Here is a 21,099-nt window from a genome sequence, read left to right on the forward strand (position 1 = left end):
CATATTTTGTGTATCCATTCATCCGTTGATAGCCACTTGGGTTCCCTCTACCTTCTAGCTATCGTGAACAATCCAACTACGCACACTGATGGACAAATATCTATTCAAGCCTCTGCTTTCAACTCTTCTGGGTATATACGTAAGGAGTAGAACTGCCAGGTTACGTGATGGTTCTATGTTTAACCGTTTGAAAAACTACCAGACTGTTTTCCACGGTGGCTGCTCTGTGTTACATTCCCATCGGTGATGCGTGAGGGCTCCCAGCTTCTCCACATCCTTGCCAATACTTATTTTCCCTTTATTGGTAACATTTATCCTGGGAGGCGAGAAGTAGGATCTCGCCGTGGTGACTTACTTCTGGCCCCCCAAAAAGCACAAGCAACTCAAGGGAGAAAAGGGCATTTCCCATAAACGGTGCTGGAATCATGAACCCTGATCTTCAACCCCGCCCTTTGCACCCATGTTAACTTATAATGGATCACAAACTCAAATATAAAACCACAAAACTTTCAGAAACCAACTGACCAAACCAACCTTCAGGATCTAAGGCTAGGCACAAATGTTAGACTGGATATGAAAAGACCCATAAAAGGAAAAATTAATAAAGCAGACCTCATCAAAATTATAAACTTTTGCTCTGCAGAAGTCCACAAGACGGGGGGAAAATCTACCGATTGGGAGACAAGATTTACAAGCCACCCATCTGACCAAGGACTAGTCTCCAGAAGAACTCCCCAAATTCAACAGTAAAAAAACCAAGCAACCCCCGGAGAAAATGGGCAGAAGACACGAAGAGACATTTTACCAAAGACGGTGTAGAGACAGCAGTCAGCACATGAAAGGATGTGTGGTGACAGACGCAAATTAAAACCACAATGAGTTACCGTTCACATGCCTAACAGAGCGGCGAAAATCGAAAACAGCGGCAACACCAAATGCGGGTGCAGATGCAGAGAAACGATCATTCGCACACTGCTGGGGGGAACGTAAAATGGTACAGCCGCTTTGGAAAACGGTTTGGTGATTTCTTTCTTTTCTTTTTTTTTGGCAATTTCTTTAGACGTGCAACTGGCCATACTGCCCAGCAAGTGCACTTCTGGGTATTTACCCCAGAGAAACAAAAATTTACGTTCACACGAAAACCTGTATGCAACTGTTTATGGCGGCTTTATTTGTAATAGCCGCCAAAATGAAAACAACCCAGAGGTCCTTCCATGGGTGAAAGGATAACCTGTGGTACGTCCATACCATGGGACACTCGTCAGCAAGAAAAGGGAACCAACTATTTTTTTAAAAATACCTATTCTATTTTTTAATGTTTATTTATTTTGAGAGAGAGAAAGAGAGAGAACAAGTGTCCACGAGTGGGGGAAGGGCAGAGAGAAAGAAAGAGAATCCCAAGCAGGCTCCGCACTGTCAGCGAAGAGCCCAACGTGGGGCTCCAACTCACAAACCGTGGGTTCATTTCCTGAGCCCAAGTCAGACACTTAACCGACTGAACCACCCAGGCGCTCCAGGAACCACCTATCGATACACGCAACAATCTGAGGAACTCTCCAAAGAATTAGGCTGAGTTAAAAAAAAAAAGCCAACCAAAAGGTTACATACAGTAGGATTCCACTTACATAACATTCTTTTCTTTTTGAAACTGTAAGCTTTTTTGCTTTATTTTATATTTTAAATTCTCCTTATTGTTACAGTTCTTTACATCAGGGCTGTGAAAATTGTTTCACAGTACATCCCATTTTTGAAATGCAGGATTATAATAATGGGGAACGGACAGATGAGTGATTGTCAGGAGTTAGGGACGTGCCAGGGAGGGCATGTGGCTATAAAAAGGCATCAGGAAGGAACCTTGTGATGGAATGTTCTGTCTCTTGACTGTATCAATGTCATTATCCTGGTCGTGGTCTTGTACTAACTATAGTGTTTGCAAGATGTTACCTCTGGGGAAACAGGGGCCTTCTCTGTGTTATTTCTTGCATCTGCCAGTGAATCCACGGTTATCTCGAGATAAAAGCTTAGTCAAAAATATTAATACTTGAGGGGAACCTGGGTGGCTCAGTCATTACAGAGGCTGCTTGGGATTCTCTCTCCCTCTCTCTCTGCCCCTCCCCTGCTTGCTCTCTACCTCTTCCTCAAAAATAAATAAATAAACATTTGAAATATATATATATATATAAATAATTTAAAATATATATTTTTTATATATTTTATACATATTTATATTATATATTATTATATAATTAATATATTAATATATTATGTTATATATATTATATATTTTTATATATTATTTAAAAAATACATACATATATTAATAATTTATTTAAAATGCCAGAGACCCTTGCCCACCTTTTAGCCTTTGAACATGCGATTCACTCCCCTTGGAACACCATTCCGCATACTAACTCTTGTGCCTCTTTTAGCCTTCAGCTCAGAATTCTCCTCTTCCAAGAAGGCTTCCCTGATTTCCTAAGCCCAGTTCTCTGGGCTTCCTCCTCCACAGCCAAGGCAGTGATCTGTGCTCCACGGTCATTCTGGCTGTCACCGACTGGTGCTGTCCGTCTCCACCACTAGAGCACAAGTTCCATGAGGAAAGACCATGGGCTGACCGGCCACCAGCCTTTCCCCGGCGTCAGCCAGAACAGAGCAGGAGGCACAGCGGCACTCAGGGAATATCTACAAAATCAATGAGTGAGTGGCAGTGAGGACAATAACACAGCTCGCACTCAGTACAAGGATTCTCCGCGCCAGTCTCTTTTGAGTGCTTTCCGTGGATGAAATAATCTTTATACAGTCCCATTTTATAAATGGGGAAACTGAGGCCAACAGAGGGAAGTCGCCACATGCCAAAGGTCACCCAGCCAATAGGCGGCGGCAGAGCCGGGAACGCATTCAGAGCCTTTGATAGTCATCTCCACCCCCGAGGGCCTCTCCGGAAAGGCTGGATGAGCCTGGCTACCAGGGGAAGCAGAGGGGCACAGGGGGGCAGGCAAGAGAAGAGACCGTCTGGCCCTCAGCCTGCAATCGATTCCTCTGTAGTGGGACAAACAGACCCCGGATGATACCAGAGTTCCTTTATCTCTTACAGGTGCTCAGTGAAGACCCCTTACATGTCAAGGGCCTGTGACTGAGTCCCATGTGGTGACCTGGGAAGCCAGCAGTGCCCTCCATGGACAGAAAATGCCGATGTCACTTGAGGTTTCAAACCACCGCCCCCCCCCCATGCCCTCCCGAGGCTCCCCCAGGGCTGGGCTGCTTTCATCTGGCAACTGTGGGGGCAGGGGAGGCAGCTCTGACCCACACTGGGGAACATTCCTATTGGCACAGGACTTCATTTGTCCACCTAGAGAAACCTCGAGAGCAAAATACTGAGAGCAAATTACAGCCGAGAGCTGGCGGTCTGGTGTCATTACACTCGGCTTTAAAAGCTGCGGAGCAACATGGGAGACTGTGTAGGGAGGCACCAAGGGACCACGGTGAGGCCTGAATACCCGCAGGTGGGCACAGAGGGCTTTCCCCAGGGCCAGGGTGTCTCTCCTCTCAGCTGGGCAAGAGGGCCTAAGGGGGGCCGTCAGGTGATTCCCTGTCCTCTTGGGGCATCTGATAGCTCTCAAATTTCACAAAAATAGAAGCAACAATTAAAAGGAAGAAAAGGGGCACCCTGGTGGCTCTGTTGGTGAAGCGTCCGACTTCGGCTCAGGTCATGATCTCCCAGTCCGTGAGCTCGAGCCCCACATGGGGCTCTGTGCTGACAGCTCAGAGCCTGGAGCCCGCTTCGGATTCCGTGTCTCCCTCTCTCTCTGCCCCACCCCACTCACACTCTGTCTCTGTCTCTCTCTCTCTCAAAAATAAATAAACATTAAAAAACATTTTTTTTTAAAGTAAAAGGAAAAAAAGACGGTTGGATTTCTTTGACAAAGCTGGTGACACCTACCTTCCAGATCTGGGTGGTCGTTAGATGGGGGTACACCTTAGAATCATTCATTAAACTGAACAGGGAGTGATGTACTTTTTCTCTACACATGTCCTATTTTACACTCCTGTGTGGCAAACACCAGGGACGGCAATTCTGACAGCTGGAAGCTTCCTCTATATGCACCTGTACCTTCAGACAACCTCCCTCTCTTGAGCTCTATCTCTCAACACACACACACACACACACACACACACACACACACACACACACACACCAAGCTGTAAACTGCTATCATAATCACAACAGTCCTCCTTGGCCCCTTGCAGCTCTTGGCCTGTTTCCTTCAAGGAAGGCACAGGCCTGCAAGCAGCCAGCCCTGGAGCCCTTGGATGCTGCCACAGCCGGGGTCCCCGTACCCTGGACACTCCCGTGTCCCATGTGCATCACTCTTCAGTGAGTGAGCCCTTCTGGCCAAGGGAATGTGTCCCTGCCCTGCCCTACCCTGGGGCACCAACAGCCAGTCATACAGAGTAGAAGGACAGAGTTAAGATTTAGTGAAGTGTCCCCCTGGGGGACACTTTACTGGCTCATCGGTGCCCTATGCTGGAGACACAAGACGGCAGCGAGGCCAGCTGCGAAGCATTCCGTTCGGGCGCCCTGCTGGCCCAAAACGAGGCGGTGGGCAGGGTGCTGTTAACACCCCACATTGCAGAGGAGGAAAGTGAGGCTCAGAGAGGGGATGTGCCAGCCCAAGGTCACACAGCGTGTATCAGAGCCAGGAGTTTGTGGTAGGTCTGACGCAGGCCAAAGTCTGCTCGTGTAACCGTGTTCATCCTCTCGTTTCATGCGCCCGGTAATTATTACGCACACAGTGAGTGCCAGACACGGTTTTAGGCACTGGGGACACAGCAGTAAAGAAGACAGTCCCTCCTTTCCAGAGCTGAAGTTCCAGTGGGGGAGATAAGACAATACACAAGTAAACGAAAAAGGATGTAACAAGGGGGCGACGACAGGGAGCACAGTCAGGGAGGTCTCCGAGGCGGGTGGCACTGGAGCTGGACCAGAGGGCAGGGAGGAAGCCACGAGGCAACCCAGGGTAGAGGGGATGGCCACCACAAAGGCCCCCGGACCGAAGCCCGCCTGATACACGCCAGGATGTGCGAGGAAGCCAGCGTGGCCGGGAGTGGTGGGGGCAGTGGTACAGTTGAGGTCAAGGAAGCCCGCGCGGACTGTGGAAGAAAAGTAGCTCCCATCACACCCTTTTCTGCACGGTCTCCGCCTGGCTGAGTCCTGACCACAGCCCTCCTAGGGAGGCGTGGTCCCCATTGTGTCCCCGAGGAAGCGGGTGGAGGATGGGACAGCTTCCCAGGCTGGCCCCACTGGCCAAGGGCAGAGCCAGGCCAGGAGAGCAGCTCTGTGCCTAAATGACCACCAGGCCAGCTAGGGCCAGCTAGGGGGTGACTCAAGGATGGGGCTGGGGGACGGGGATGGCTCTCAGCTGGGGGCCTAGGGGTCCTGGCAAAGCAGGAACCCGAAGCCATGCGCTCTTGACGACAGACAGTTCGTGGAGGCTGGTGGCTGACATACAGCGCTTTGCCCAGGCCCCAGAAGTTCCCGAGCCTCTGTCTTCAGGTACCCCCGCCCCACCCCACTCTGCTGTATCCGGATACCAGTCTGACTGGGAGCGATGGAAGAATTTTTCTTTCGATCCACTCAATTTTTAAAATTTAATGAAACTTACTTTATTTTATCTTTTTTTTTTTTTTTAAGTTTTTTTTTTTTTTTAACATGTATTCATTTCGAGAGAGACAGAGTGTGAGTGGGGTAGGGGAAGAAAGAAAGGGAGACACAGAATCCAAAGCAGGCTCCAGGCTCTGAGCTGTCAGCACAGAGTCTGACGCGGGGCTCGAACCCAAGAACCGTGAGATCGTGACCTGAGCCGAAGTCAGATGCCTAACCAACTGAGCCAGCCAGGCGCCCCCTAGGTTTATTTTAAAAGTGCCCCAGGCACTAATGTTGACCTGATGTTCATACATATAGTACCACCTGGGAAAGAAACAGAACCTGAATATAAACAAGCCTCTAGACCTAAGTCCCAATTTACAGGAGGCACAAGGGACAGAGGAACACGTTAAGAGACACAAGGATTCATCGGCTGGGTCCAGACTGTGGAAAACTCGAGGGGACAAAGCACTAGGGTCTTTGATAGATACACAATGCAAACAGCAAGCACACAAAAGCGCTGACACGAGAGGTCCCACAGAGGACAGACGCCTTAAGGGGCCTGTCAACCAAATGCAAAGCACAGACCTTGTCTGGATTCCAAATCAAACGAACAAATTGAAAAAAAGGAGGATAAGACAATTGGAGAAATGTGAGGATGTTAACGAACTACCAGCTCTTTTTGTCCTGTGACAACAGTATTGTGGGTTTGTTCTTTTAGACTCTTTAACCTCCTTCAGGAGGAAAATTGGGAAAACTTACGGCTAAAGTATATGACGTTTGGGAATTGCTTTGAAACAATCAGGGAGGTGGGGACTGCGTTACGAGATGAAAAAGCCCGGTGACATCATTGGTAACTGTGGATGCCGGTGACAGGGACAGTGACAGGGACCTGGGGAAGGCATGAGACCACCCCTCTGAGCATGAATGAACACTTCTACACAAAGGTTTTACACGTTTTGCAAAAGGAAATGTGACCTACTGGTAACAGCAAAGAATTACGGCTTGCCCGCCCAGTGAATCTTTCATTACTAAATCCAAACACGTGTCCTGCCTCTAATAACTGTAACAGCGATCGCGGCCAAAGCCACCATGACGACATACGGATGGCAGCGCTGTGCTGAGCGTCACACACGCCACTGACTCGCTCACTCCTCCCAGCTACTCCCAGGAGGCAGCGGGAACCCATCTCCTGCTCCAGATGTGGGAACCGACGCCGCTGCGGCATCCGGGGCTCCGGGGCCCGGCCGGGGCCCCAGGGGAAGCTCTGCCAGAACCGGAGAGGCCCAGTGGGGAGCCCTTGCCCTGAGTGGGCGTGGGAGAGGAGGCCAGTGAGCCCTGGCGAGCACTGGACCCATTTCCCCTCATTCTCCTCAAATAGTAAAGGCCCCTGCGATGCAACCTCCACATCTGAGCATAAGCTTTTGCTGAAACCAAACCCTGGGTTGCCCCGCAGGAGCTTGAAATGGTAACTGGCCACAGAGGGCACCACCAGACTTTTGGGCCCGCGGAGGGATCTTGGGTCACGGGATCGGTCACGTCAGGGTCTGCCGCCTGCCCGGACAGTGGCGAGGCAGCAAAGCCGGCCCCAGTACCCGCAAATACCAGTGGGACGCTTGCCCCCACCCCCACTCCAGGTGCCAGGAGAGGTGATGGGGGCTGGGAGGGTGACGCCAGCATCCTTCCCATCCCTGTCTTGGGCTGGTGGACACCATCTCCCTCTGTGGCTTCAGCAGGATCCTGGCTAAACGGGAAGCCGGACAAGCTTCGACTCTCGGAGGAGGGAGTGAGAAATCGAGGCCGGGGAAGGGGGAGAAAGGCGAAAGGCAGAGAGACATGGGGAGAAAGAGAGGAGGAGGGCAGGGAGACAGAGAAGGCCACCTCCAGGAGCCTGGAGGACCCAGGGATGGGAAGACGGGACAGCGGCAGAGGCTGTACCGCCAGCACGGAAGCCCTCCCTGGGCCCAGCGGCCTCATCTGTAACGTGGGAACAACAGTCCTATCTTCCGACAGTGCGCCTGTGGGGGTGACGTGGCTCAATCATGCCATGTCAGGAGCCTGGAAAGTGCCCCCAACGTTGCAGAAGCGAACACATTTGCTATCATTTCTGTAGGCCGGTGGCTCTCATCTTAGCTAGTCACCCAGGGAACTTAAAACAAAACAAAATAAAAACTAATCAATGCTTGGGCCCCACAGCCAGAGATTGGGATTCAAACAAACAATCTGGGCTCGACCCCCCCAGGTGATTTAAAGTGCAGTGGGGGGGGGGGGGTAAGTGGGATGTCAGGGGCTGGGCAGGACACACAGCTCCAGGCCTGAGGCCTGGGGGGGTGGGAGGGGAGAGGTGGGACTTGTAAAGTGAGACAGACTGATGACAGAGGGGGAGGGAAGTAGAAAGAAGGGCCGGGGAGGGGCAGGGGCATTGCCTGGGAGGCCCCTCTGCCTGCTCATCCTCCCCCACCTCGGGCCACCAGGAATCTGGGGCCTGCAGAGGAATGCAGGCGGGCCTGGCACGGCCATCTCCGGGTCCCCTCCCCCTGCACAAACTCCCAGGAGCCCACCTCCGCCTGGCCCAGCCAGAAGCCTCCCCTGGGAAGGCATCAGCTAGCCCTCAGTCCTCCAGCCCTCCCAGGCTTCTCGGAAGGCCCGTCCTGAACCCCTTCTCCTTTTGGGTTCTCTGCAGCTCACATGCTGGACCAGGCGCCAGGCCCAGCACTTAGCAGGGGTGGAGTGAGTGGCCCTGATCACCCTTATCACCTGCTCTGGTGGGCGGGGCAGGGGGAGGGGCGACCTGAGAAGGCCTCCCAGAGGGGGTGACCTCTAGTTCAAGACTCGGTGAGGAATACTTGAGATGAGGGCACTTAACAAAGGTGGGCAAGGCTAAGTGCAGCAGGCAAGCAGATTGGGGCAGGGCCCGGTCCACCAGAGGGGGCTCCAGGTTTGGGTCCTCGCCCCCAGGCAGTGGGAGACGTGGAAGGATGTCAGGCGGAGAAGGAACCCACGCTGACCTCAGCCACACCAGCTGCCCTCCACCTCTCTTCTTTCACGGGGATGGGAAACACCAGCTGGCCCACTGGAGGGTGCCAGGGTATCCCCAGGTCCTGCCACCCCAGAGGGGTACAGCTGGGCCCTGGTTCCTTCCTGCCACGCTGTGAGGAGACTCCTCCAGAGCTGCTTCCCGCATCCCTGAGCCTGTTCCCCGATAATTAAACTGTAAGCTGATTAGTCAAGGAAAACCTTTAATTAGCCCTTGAAATCATTCAGGAAAATTACAACCTCCTCTCCGGGCACCCTGCCCGCCTTCTCCCAGGGCCTAGGAGTGATGCCAGGGAGGAAGCAGGGTCTGGGGAGGGGGACTCCTGCCCCTAATGTGAGCCTCACCTGGCAAAGGCCAAACCTAGGGTGCAAGGCACCTTGTGGGAGAGGAAGGCACGGACTCCCCCGGCCACATCATGAAGTACCTCGGAATAAATCCAACAAGAGGTGGGCAAGGACTGGAAAAGTCCAAGTGCTGGAAAAGCAGGGCACGTTCCTGAGAGACGTCAGAGAAGACAAATAAATGGGGAAATATACCATGTTCATGGACTGGGGAGACACAATGTTGTGTCTGTGTGTGTGACAAGATGCTTGTCTAATATTTAAATAGAACTCAAGAAGCCAGGAATGGCCCAGACACTCTTGAAGAACAAGTAAGAGTGTTTGCTCTCCCCATGATCAAAACTTCTTATCAACTACAGAAATTAGGGCAGCATGGTAGTGATGCAGGAATAGGCCAAAAGAGCGAGAAAAGGACAGAGCACTCAGAGAGAGACCCAGTTATACAGACACGTGATCTATGATAAGCCTGACTGTGGAGAAAAGTCAGCCTGTTTTTAATAAATGGTATTTGGAGGATTGGGGATCCAGATGAAGAATATGAACCTGGATGCCTACCTCACACCACACACACACACACACACACACACACACACACACACCCAGGACAAAGAAAGACTAAAGGTGAGAAGCAGGACTATAAAACTGTAAAGGAAATGAGTGATACATTTGACCACATTAAAATTAAGAGCTTCTGTTCATCAAAAGATACAATAAAGAAGGCGAAAAGACAGGCAGCAGGCCAGGAGAAGATACGTATAGCATCTCGGAAACAAAGGCTCTCATCCAGAACCTAGGATTTAACTCAAAGAACTGACAAATAAAAATGCAGACAGCCTGATGGAAAATGGGCAAGTGACTTGAACAGGCTCTTCACAAGAGAGGAGCTTCCAGATGTCCCAGGAACAGGTGAAAGGCTGCTCCACCTGACTGGCCACCAGGGAAAGGCAAATCGCCAGGCTGAGGAGATACCACCAGACCTGCTTAGCACCAGCTTGCAGGACAGGCTAGCACTCACCACTGGTACCACCCTTACCCTCTATGAAAGGGGTCAAATAGTCATGGCCACCTTCTGGGATCTCGGGATGCACTGAGCAGACGCACAGGAGTGCTACGTGGGGCGCCGGGCCTGGTACGTGCAAACCTTCAATTAGTTTTCCCTATTAATCAGTCTGGGGAATAAGCACTCCCCAGACCTGAGGTCATTTCAGGCCCTCCCCTGCCTCTGAGCAGGGATGCCCCAGAAGGCTGAAAGTCCAAGAGGCAGACGCCAAGTGGGTAGCAACGGGATCTGTTTATCCACCAACCACTGTGTCCCTGGAGGCCACAAAGGGCCAGAGTATTTGTGGAAGGGAAACGAAAACAATCACGTTCATATTCATACGCCAGGCATCAGCTAAGTATGTTAGGAGCAGAACTTCATAGATGCCCTAGAACACCCAGAGTGGCCTCGATTCTAGAGAAGAACCGGGACGTGGAGAGGCCCGCGTGGCCGTCTGCATTCAAAATCCAGACTGACCACAGAACTGACACTGCTACCCTTCAATTCCCCGAAGGCCCCTGCGCTCTCCCAGCCTCAAATGCCCATCCCCAGCCAACCTCTATCCACCCTTCAAGTGGTGTTCCCTCCTTACCTGGGGCAGATCTCCCGTCATTGGTCACTGCACTCAGGTGACAACAGCACTCACAGCTTAGCACAGCTCATTCATTCCTGCTTTCACATTTAGTCCACCAGCGTTGACTGAGCAATCACGACACATACACATCAAGCTGAGGTTCTAGCAAGGGACACGGTAAGGGTCTCCCACGCTTACCCCCCGGCCCATGAAGCCAAGTTATGAGGGGCAGGGAGGACAATAAGCCAAGTGACCCACAAATCCTAATGTAATGTAATGTAGGATGAGTGCTACAAAGAAAATCAAGCAGGGGAAGGCGGGAAGAGACGGTGACAGGTCACAGAGGAAGCAGCATGAACCAAAAGCCCTGAGGCAGGACCCAGCCTAGAATGTTCCAGGAACAGCATGGCAGGAGAGAAGGGGAAGCTGGCAAGGAAGCTGGGCCAGGATCTCATGCCCTCCCCCCCGCCCCTGCCCCAAAGAGATGAAGCCACAGGAGGGTCCCCAGCAGGCAGAGACACGATGTGACCCCAGCTCCCTCTGTCCTCATGGGAGGATGGACTGTGGGGGCAGCGGGGGTGCGGGGAGTGAGGAGGTGGGGGAAGAGAGTGCATTAAGTAGGGGCTGACACAGGGAGAGTGAAAGGTTCTCTTCTGAAGGTACAGCAAGTGGCTTTCCTACCATGGTGGACGCGAAGGAAGAGGACAAGAGGAGTCAGGATGATACCAGACTCCTGGCCGGATCTACAGGATGGATGGGGTGCCCGTTGATGAGACAGGGTCACTGGGGGACGACGGGGGCTTGGGAGTCTGGCTTCCTTTACCTGTGTGTCGACCTTTGACCAAGGTCTGTGCACTAAGACAGGGTACACTAAGGGCCACCTACTGTGGTCACCTCTGGTTCCCGTGGTGACAGCACCTACTCAGGAATAAGCACTTGACTCCTACTGGAAGGACGGGTAAGAGCTGGCAGGGACAGGAACATGGGAAGGACAGAATAACGAGAGGACTCCAATCAATGATAAGCAAGCACATGTTACTTCTGCAGAACAGAATATAAAATGTTCCAAGCTCAATTAAAAACTTTGACCGACCGGGGGTGCCGGTTAAGTGTCCTGTCCGCCTCTTGGTGTCGGCTCAAGTCATGATCTCTCAGTCGTGGGTTCGAGAGAGATGTTTGTGATGTTGTTGCAGAGCCTAGCTGGGATCCTCTCCCTCTCTCCAGTCTCTCTCTCTCCCTGCCCCTCCTCGCCTCTCTCTCTCTCAAATAAACTTAAAAAAATTAAAAAAGAAAGTTTGACCAAACGTTGGCGAGGATGCGTAGTGCACATTGGTACCATACCCTACCTCTGACCCAAGCAAGGCACCTTGGGTAGATTCCCTGGAAAAAGCATGCACACGTGCCCCAGCAGACGAGTTCGAGGACATTTATACCCTGCACAGCAGGAGACAGAGAGATCCGTTCTGGTTTATTACAACGACAGAATACTACACAGCAGTGACGGCGGACGAGGGGCCTGCCACACTAGAGGCAACGGCTGGACCTCCCAGATTGCGGACCAAAGACGGCGGGCACAAACGAGGACGCGCCGGAGGACTCCATTTATGTGAAGTTCAAAAGCAGGCAAAGGTGGGGGGTGCATGCCTGGTAAGAACTCTCCAGAAAAGCAGGGACGCAGGGACCCCCAAGGTCAGGGGGGTGATCACTCCTGGGGTCGTGATCGAGAGAGTGGGGGTGGAGGCTTCCAGGGTGAGGTGTCCTGTCTCGCCCCGGGTGTGGTGAGGTGTCGGTTCCTCCTATAATTATGTGAAATCGAGGCTTACGCGCATTTCCGGAGACATATTTCGCTTCACGATTGGTACACGTATAAAACTAGTGGAATCATAAACGCACATAAACATACATAGACACACACGCGGCATCTCGGAGTCAAATCATCTGGGGTCAGGCTGCTGTGGAAGATCTGGGGGCGCCCGCGGGCAGCAGAGCAGGGGTCCCTAGGGAGAGAGGAGGCGGACCGACCTGGGGGTCCTCACCTGAGGGGCAGGTGCTGAAGAGCCCTGCCCTCCGGCCATGTCCTACTTTCTCCCTATTCCCAGCACTGAGTGCTGAGGGGAAGGGAGGGGAGGGGAGGGGAGGGGAGGAAGGGGCAGGAGGAGGGCGGGAGGAGGCCCAGGATAGCAGCCCGCTTCCCTTCCCGTTGAGTGGGAGCGGCTGAAACCAGACTGGGGAAGTGAGCCGGGCCGAAACCGCAGCACAATGCCACTTTATCAGGAGTTTCCAGAGCCAGGCCCCAGGCACCTGGGGGTGGAAGCAGGGAGGGCCTGGAACCCCTGGAAGACACAAAGGCGGGGGGAGGGGGGCGCGGGAGAGCCTTCTAAGCCCTCAGGCTTAGTTCTGAGGGTGGCACAGGTCGTGTGCCAAGGTGGTCAGGAGGCAGACTCGGCAGTGACCCCAGGCAAGTCTCCCGGGCTCTCGATCTCCTCCCCTGTGGAAGGCGAGTAACAGTAACGCCCCGATCTGGAGGGTGCTGGTGGGGGCCAATAAGTCAGTCCGCAGGAGCACGCAGAGGGAGGGCCGTGAACAGTCCTGGTATCGGGTGAGACTATGCGTATTATCACTAGCAGCTAAGTCTCTGAGCGCCTTCGATGCACTTTGCCTGAAGATTATGCATTTATATCCTCACAACAACCCTTCGGCGAGGTACCATCGTCGTCCCCGTTTTATGGATAAGGACGCCACGGCACAGAGCGGTTAAGTGACCACTCAGCTACTAGGGGCAAAGCTGGCGCCAGAGTCCATGCCCTCAGCCTCCACCGTGTCACTCAAGTTAAAAACTCCAGACTGCAGCCAGGAGGGCCTGGGGTTCGAGTCCTGGATCTGCCACTTATTTGCGCCGGGGTTGCCAGCCTGTGCCTCAGTTTCCCCTTCTCAGGGAAAGTAAAAATCCCACAAACAGCTCCCGGGAAAGGAAGCCTGGATGGCTTTCAACAAACACAGAAATGCTCCATTTCATTCACACGAAAATCAGGACCTTACATGACGGGCAAAGATCAAAGTATCAGGTAACACCCAACAATGCCAGCGAGGAAACCTCGGAGCCACCAGACCCCGGGGTTGGGGGGCTGGGGTGTAAACGGGCAGGCCAGAGCCCTACGGGCAGAGCTACCAGGGTGCGCACCTCAGACCCCGAGCCCGCCTCCAGAGCCGCACCCAGAGCCACGCTCACACGCGTGAAGCCCTGTCCAGAAGAGGGAAAGGCTGGAAGGGCGGGAACGGCCACTGACGCGAACACAGGCGCATCAGGGGACATCACACGGCCAAAGAGAGCGCTCCACAGAACGGAAGGGGGAAAACTGCAAGGGAATACCAACATGGGAAGTCGGCTTCACCTGGGGAGAAACAAAAGGGGGCAGATCGTGTGCAGGAACAGACGTCGCAAAAAAGAAAAGACGCCAGGAACAATGGCTGTCTCTGGGAAGGGGACGGACAGCCAGGCCCGGAGAGGGGTTTCCTCGTCACCCTGTAGCCTGCTGTGCCGTGCGGAGGTTTGCAACTCTTATGTAGGGGACAACGCACACACGGAGCAAAAATGTGCCTCCTTAAAACGAAGAAGACGCTGGCAGAGAGAAATGAGGTTACTAAGCCCTCCCCCTCTGGGCCCCTGGGCAGAGCCACCGCGAGGATGCTCAAAAAGCACAGCCAGCGCCTGGCCTGGCCGCCCCGGAGGCTGGGAGCCCGCGAGGAGGACGCCGCAGCCCAGGAGGACGGGGCGCACGGAAACGGAGACTGTTAAAATTGTTGAACTATTAAACTGTTACCGCAAGCTCACCGTGGGCCGGGCAACGTGCTAAGCGCTTTCCAGCATGATCTACAACCCTCCCAACGGCCCATTTCACAGGTGAGGAACGTGAGGCCGGGAGGCTCCGGCTCTTTCCCAGGGGCCCCAGCTACGGGGAGCAGGGATGCTGTGGACGGCGTGGCCCCCGGCACAGAAGTGGTCACTGCCCCTGAGGACGGCAGCAGCACCTGGGGAAAGGCAGGGCAGGACCAGAGGGCCCCAGGAGACAGGCTGCAGTGAGGGGTGGCTTCTGTCTCATCCACCACAGCCAGGTCCCCTGGGACCTGGCAGAGCCCCCCCCCCCTCTGCCCCCCTCTGCTCCCCCCACACCTTCCTGTGGGCCAAGGCGGCCGGCAGACAACAAGCCCCAGCCCCGGAAGGGTGGTTGGGGCGGGAAGGGTCCCATTTCCCTGGCCGTGACTTGGAAGGAGACCGCTTCCTGCTGGCAGCATCTGTGGCCGCCTGGCTCGGGTGATGGGATAAACAGCTGCTGGGGACACCCCGGCCGGCGTCTGGCCAGGAAGTCTGGTCTACTGTGAGCCAGCAGGACAAGGAGGGGTGAGGCAGTGGATAAGAGAGCGAAGGGGTTGTGGGGGGCCCCGAGAGAGGTAGGGACCCGGGGCCCAGAAACAGCCCAGGTTGAACAGACCTCCAAGGAGCTTCCATCTAATAAAGAGGAGCCTGGGTCAGGCCCAACTGGACAGGAAGAGACCTTGTCTCATCAAAACCACTTCCAAACCACTGAGGACAGCCACAGCAGGCAGTGACTCCAGAGTCTGAAGGCCTGGAGTTCACGTCCTACCTCTGCCGCTTGCCTGCTGTGTAATCTTAGACTTGTCACCTACCTCTCTGGGTCTCAGTTTTCTCATCTCTAAAGTGGGGACAATAACAGTACCTACCTCGTAGGCTGTCTGTGGAGATCCAATGGGTTAATGTGTGGAAAGTACCCACAATTTCGACAGCACACAGATCCCTCCTCCATCACTGTCACCCTCATCCTCTCCGCCCTCATCTGCTGGGACTATTACAGCAGCCTCCTACGGTCTCCCTGCCACCGCCCCCCATGATCTGGGCCCCACATGGCAAAAGGAGCAACCCTTATAAAAGAGAAACGGGATGGGGGCGCCCGGGTGGCTTAGTCTGTTAAGTATACTCTTGATCTCGGCTCAGGTCACGATCTCAGGGTTCATGAGTTGGAGCCCCGAGTTGGGCTCTTCTCTCACAGTGCAGAGCCTGCCTGGAATTCTCTCTCCCTCTCTCTCTGCCCCTACCCACCTTGTGCTCTCTCACTCTCTCTTTCAAGATAAATAAACTTTAAAAAAAAGTTGTTGTTTTTTTTAAAGAAAGACACCAAATGTTGCTTGAAACCTTCCAATGATCCTCATTAGACACAGAACAAAACCCACACTCCTCGCCTCAGCCTGTCGGCCCCCCGTGTATCTGCCACATCTTCCCCGCCTCCCTGAGCTCAGTGCCTGCTTGGTCACACTGGCCTCCGTGCTGGTACCTGACCATCTCAGGGCCTTTGCACTTCCCATACCCGCTACCCGCTCTGTTCTTTCCACCTCCTTTCTAGACCTGGCTCACTCTTTCTCATCGGTCAGATGTCTCCTTCTCTAGAAAGCCCTCACCGACTCCCCAGGCTGGGCCAGGTGCTTCCCGGATCCTAACCTTGACGCTTCTGCTTGTGCTTCTCCATCCCAGCCCTGATGCTCTGGGCCGTCATTGGGGATGGGGCCCGTGTCCTTGGTATGCCAAAATCCACGCAGGCAGGGCCAGGGCCGTGTTGGTTGCCAGTGGGACCCGTGGTCAGACACACAAGGAGTGTAACAGGCTCTGCCTGTCGCTTTCTACACTTCACCTGCTTCCTCCCTGCCCCGTTCCTGAGGAGGTTCAAGTCAGTACGGTTTCCTTCCCCACTGTCAGCCCTGAGAGATGCCTCCCCAGGAGAGCTGCGTCAAAGCTGTGGTCACTGCCCTGGATGCCCTACAGGGCAAAAGCCTGGGTGTGGGGGCTCGGTGGGTGTCAGGCCCCAGCTAGGCCCATCGCGTGAACCACCTCCTCAACTGCTCCCAGCCAGCCCGGGGGCGGGGGGTGGGCATAAAGCCACCATCTCATGGCTGAGTAAAGCCATTTCAGCAGGGGCCATGAACTCGCCCAAAGCAGGACGTGGCGTGAAGGGAGCCCTCAAGCCTGGTTGGAAAGCAGACTGGTACAACTGCTTAGGACAGCAATTTGGAAGGTCCAGCAGTTCCACTGCGAGTCCCATGCCCGCGAGAGACTCTGGCCACGGTATCCAAGGAAACACGTTCTAGAATGTTCGACCCAGCACCGTCACTGTCCCATGGGAAACCACCCAAATGTCCACCAAGAGGTGAACAGGTAACTCCTGTGTGGCATAATCACAAAAAGAAACACTCACGGCCGAGACCGTGAGTCCTAGCGCGACACACATCCTCGCGGAGCAACAGGCGGACTCTAACGTTGAGCAGGAAAAGCAGGCTGCCTACCGGGATACCACTTACATGATCCGTGAAACCGGAAAACGGCGGCGGTCAACCCCGGCTGGCCACCAGAGCCGCGTACTGATGCCAGCCCCACCCCAGACCCAAGCGGATCCAAGTCGGAATCTCTACGGCTGGCCTGGGCAACGGCATTTTTGAAAGCTCTCCAGGGGACTGCAGTGTGCAGCCAGGGTTGAGGGCTGTCGCTCTGTCATTCGGGAACACTCTCAAAGGCAGTAAAAGTAGGAAGACCCGCAGAGGAGCGCTGAACACCAAATCCAGTGCAGGGCAGCGCCGGCAGGGAGGCTGGGGAGGGGGCGGGGCGGGGCACTGAACTCGACACTGCAAGCCCTGAGCTCCGAGCTCGTCACAGGCCCCAGCTGGAGGGGGGAGTGCTCTGTTATACTGAATGCTTCACTTTCTTCCCTAGTCTAAAATGTATCGTCAGGAATAAGACTGGCAAGTAAGAAATGACTTGCCTAAGGTCCCTCGGCCGGTGACAGGGCAGGGACCCGAACTTGGGTCCCCAGTGCCAAAGCCCCGTCCCTCCTTTTCTGTGCCAAGCCCGGGATGCTGAGCAAGCTGGAACCGCGAGGGCACGAGGCTGGGCTGACCTCATGGGGCTGCCTGGCAGTGTGCCCACCCGGTGACCCTGCCCAGAAGGGGGCGGGGCGGCTGGCTGAGAAAGCCAGGAGGCGGATGGAAAGTGAGGTCCTCCCAAGGAAGACAAACGCTAACACAGCGCCCACCGTGTGCCAGATCCTGGGTCAAGCGCCTGCACCCTCACGGCAATCCCACGAGGTGGCCACTATCGCTATTTCCATTTTGCAGACGAAGAAAACGGAGGCCCAGAAAGTTAAGCGACTTGCCCACAGTCACGGCCCGTGAGCGCTGGAGCTGCGTGTGAATCCCGGCTCCAGCGCCCGCGCTCCGAACCAGTCCCCAGTACTGCTCCACAGACCCAGGGCAGGTACCCGTCCCCTCCCTGCTCCACCGCCCCTCCCAGGCCAGGCACCCCAGGGGTACGGATGAAGCCATGTGTCACTGGCTGGGGGTCTGCTGCCAGTCTGCTCCCACAAAGGGATGCCGAGAGCCCTTGGAGGCCAGGGATTCCGTGTCTCTTCCACTGCTATGGTCCCGGCGCCCAGCAGCAACCATCGTTTGACCTCCAACAGCCGAGCATCCTCTACCGCCGGGCAGGGCTTCAGGTGGGTGTTCAGGGAAGGAACAACATGGGAGAAACTCCCGCCGTGGGGGGCCCACATTCTGGGGAGGAGGCAGGGGACAAACAGTGCCCTGAAAAACCAAGTAAGAACAGAGCAAAGGGCTGGGGAGAAAACAAGATAGTGAGATAAAGAGTGTGAGGGACTGTGAGAACTGGGTGGAGTGACTGGGAGTGAGGGGGCAGGGTGGGGAAAGGATTCCAGGCAGAGGGAACAGGAAGGTCAAAGCCCGGAGGGTGGCATGTGCCTACAGAGAGTAAGAACAGCAAACAGGCCAGTGGGGTTGGACCTCGAGGAGGGATGGGGAGGAAATGAGGTGGGGGCGACTGAGGACCAAGGTGAGAGCTTGGGGCTTTCAGTACAGAGAATACTCAACTTTGTACAGGGTCCCACTCAAGGACACCCTCTCCAGGCAGAAGCCCATCAGACTCATTGAACTCTGGGCCACCCACAAACACCCCACTCCCATAGGTCCGAGGGAACTTCTCTTCCCAGATCACGCCCTTCCAAGAAGCCCAGAGACAATCCATTCCAGTCCAGGGAGTGGCTCAGCTTTGCCCGGCCCCCTGCTTCCAGGAACAGACCTTCAACAATCTACAGTATGAGGACTGGGGGCAGGAGCTCTGGAATCAGTCAGACCCAGCTTGGAATCGGCCTCTGTTACTCAGCAGAAGCTATCTGAGCCTCAGTTTTCCCGTCTGCAAAGTGGGTCTATCCGGTACCCACTTCGCAAGATTGTGGTAGAATGAAACAGCACTGAGAACAGCGTTAGCCGTCATTAAATGATAGACAAGATTATGTTTGAGAGCATCGTACCATTCTGCGCCCAGAACTCCAGAATTTGAATCCCAACCCCACAACTTATTCGTTAGATGATCCTGGGCTAATCACTTGGGCTCTTAATAACAGTGCCAACCTTGTAAGGTTGTAGTGAGGATTAAATATATGTAAAGCATCTAAATGAACTGGCACATAGTGATTTGTAAGTGTTTGCTATTATTTCCATTATTTGTGGGAGGGGGCTTTTACTCCACCAGGACATCCCTGACCTCTCTCTGGGACATTCCTCCCGTCCTCCCCAGCAATGCATCCCTCTAGGGTTTTAACTTTGGACCCTCAGATACATCATCTGTCAGATTCTGACCTTTGCCCTCCTTTGGCCACGCCCCACATTTGATCCCTTAAAAAGAGGTCCCCCAACCTAAATCTCATGCATCTGCTCTGCTGGTTGCTGCCTTAAACCTGCGAACCACCGACCCCCTTAGCTGTGATCTCTGACCCTGGTAGGCGCACCCGGCCTTCAAGTGATGAGTTCTGACCCCCATTTTTGACACTCGCCCCGAGCCCCCTCGAACGCGCCCCATTCTAAATTTCGAAATTTGCGCTCTCCTTCGCCACGCCCCCTTCGCTAGTTTGACCTCTGACCTCCCCTACCCTACCCTCCCCAGCAATATTGACCCCCGACCCCTCGGACGCGACCCTTCCCTCCTGAGTGAACTTTGACCCCAGCGGCCCCGCCCCCTACTTGTGTAAACGATCTCCCACCGCCATCGTCCGGCCCACCCCAATCCCCTGGCCAGACCGTTTATCCTACCGGATCGGCGCTGCAGTCGCTCGCGGCCTAGCTGCTCGACTCGGAATTCCGAACCCTCACACGGCCCTCAACTCTCTTGCGCCGCCGCCACCGCGGCCACTGCCGCCGCCATGTTAAATCCCCAACGAACATCCGGGGCTTTCCCCCCTCACCGCCCACCAGTCCCCATAGCAACGGGGCTGACCGGGCAGGGGGCAGGGCCCACTCGGGGGCGGAGCTGGGCCGCTGGCAGAACCCGCTCCAGCCTCTGATTGGTGCATATTGTCCAATCGGAGGCCTTCGGGATGAAAATGCCAAGCGGGGATTGGAAAATTTGGAAAGGGTGCCGGGAAGCTGGCTCCCCGCCGGATCGAGTTCTTAAAGGGGAAATGACTATTCTCTTGTAACAGACCCACCTTACACTAAAAAGAGTTGGTGGGTGGAAAGCGGTAATGCGCAATAGTGGCCAGAAACAGTTATGACGAACTTATTATGTGCCAGACACCCGACCAAATGCTTTACTTGCATCGTTCCGCTAAACACTCGCTAAATCCCTATTTTATTGTTAATACCCAATTTACGGATAAAGAAACTGAGGCTCAAAGTGGTGACCTAGCTGCCTCAGGATTACAGGACATAGATAATGAGTTTTGAACGACAGTCTGTCTGAGTTCAGGAACTTGACCTGAAATCAAGACACTATTTGATCTTACTCTTTTTAATAAGTTTTTAAAAAGTGAATAATGTGTCAAAAAAAAAAAAAAAAAGAAAAAGAAACTACCAGAAAACAACAAAATCCTTAAGCTAAACGCAGATAAGCTGTCCTGTGATTTCACTCACTGGGCGCCAGCCACCTTGCCCTTCCAGAAAAATATCAGGTGCTCTCCCACCTCAAAGTCTTTGCATTGTCTGTTCCTTCCGTCCAGAGTAGCCTTCCCCCAGGTACCCCAGGGCTCCCTCTCTTGACTCCTTCAGTGTTTTACTCCTGTATCACCTTATCAGTGATCTTATACCTTTGCACCTTAACTAAAGCAGCAAACAACCTTCTCTCAAGCTACTAAACCCTTCACTTTGTCTGCTTTTTTTTTTTTTTATTTCTCTGCTGTAATCACCTTCTAACAAACGAGATGATTAGCTAATTGTAGTTATTGTTTTTTGGTAGTTCCCTCTACTGAAATGTCAGCTCGAGGAGGGAATGGGTTTTGTCTGTTTTCTTCACTGTGCATGCCCCAGTACCCTTGCACTGTTGGTATGTAGATGATCAATAAACATTTACTGAATGGGGTGGTTGGATGATTCCTAAATCCACCCCCACAGAGATAC

General features: G+C 54.0%; 1 protein-coding gene across 4 annotated transcripts in view; it reads right to left on the reverse strand.

Moving 5' to 3' along the window:
* PAK4 (p21 (RAC1) activated kinase 4) overlaps nucleotides 1–19,950 on the reverse strand; it is a 44,793-nt gene extending 24,843 nt beyond the window's left edge. For 3 of the 4 annotated variants that reach the window (XR_006211814.1, XM_042969155.1, XM_042969150.1), the window contains exon 1: nucleotides 19,798–19,950. The gene's annotated coding sequence lies outside the window, so the exon portion shown is untranslated. Of the gene's footprint in view, nucleotides 1–2,355; nucleotides 2,683–19,797 lie in introns of all 4 variants that reach the window. The other variant, XM_042969151.1, reaches the window with a different exon arrangement.
* Between the last annotated feature and the right edge of the window lie 1,149 nt (nucleotides 19,951–21,099).

The sequence above is a fragment of the Panthera tigris genome, chromosome E2 (assembly GCF_018350195.1).
Source record: "Panthera tigris isolate Pti1 chromosome E2, P.tigris_Pti1_mat1.1, whole genome shotgun sequence".
NCBI classification, from domain to species: domain Eukaryota; kingdom Metazoa; phylum Chordata; class Mammalia; order Carnivora; family Felidae; genus Panthera; species Panthera tigris.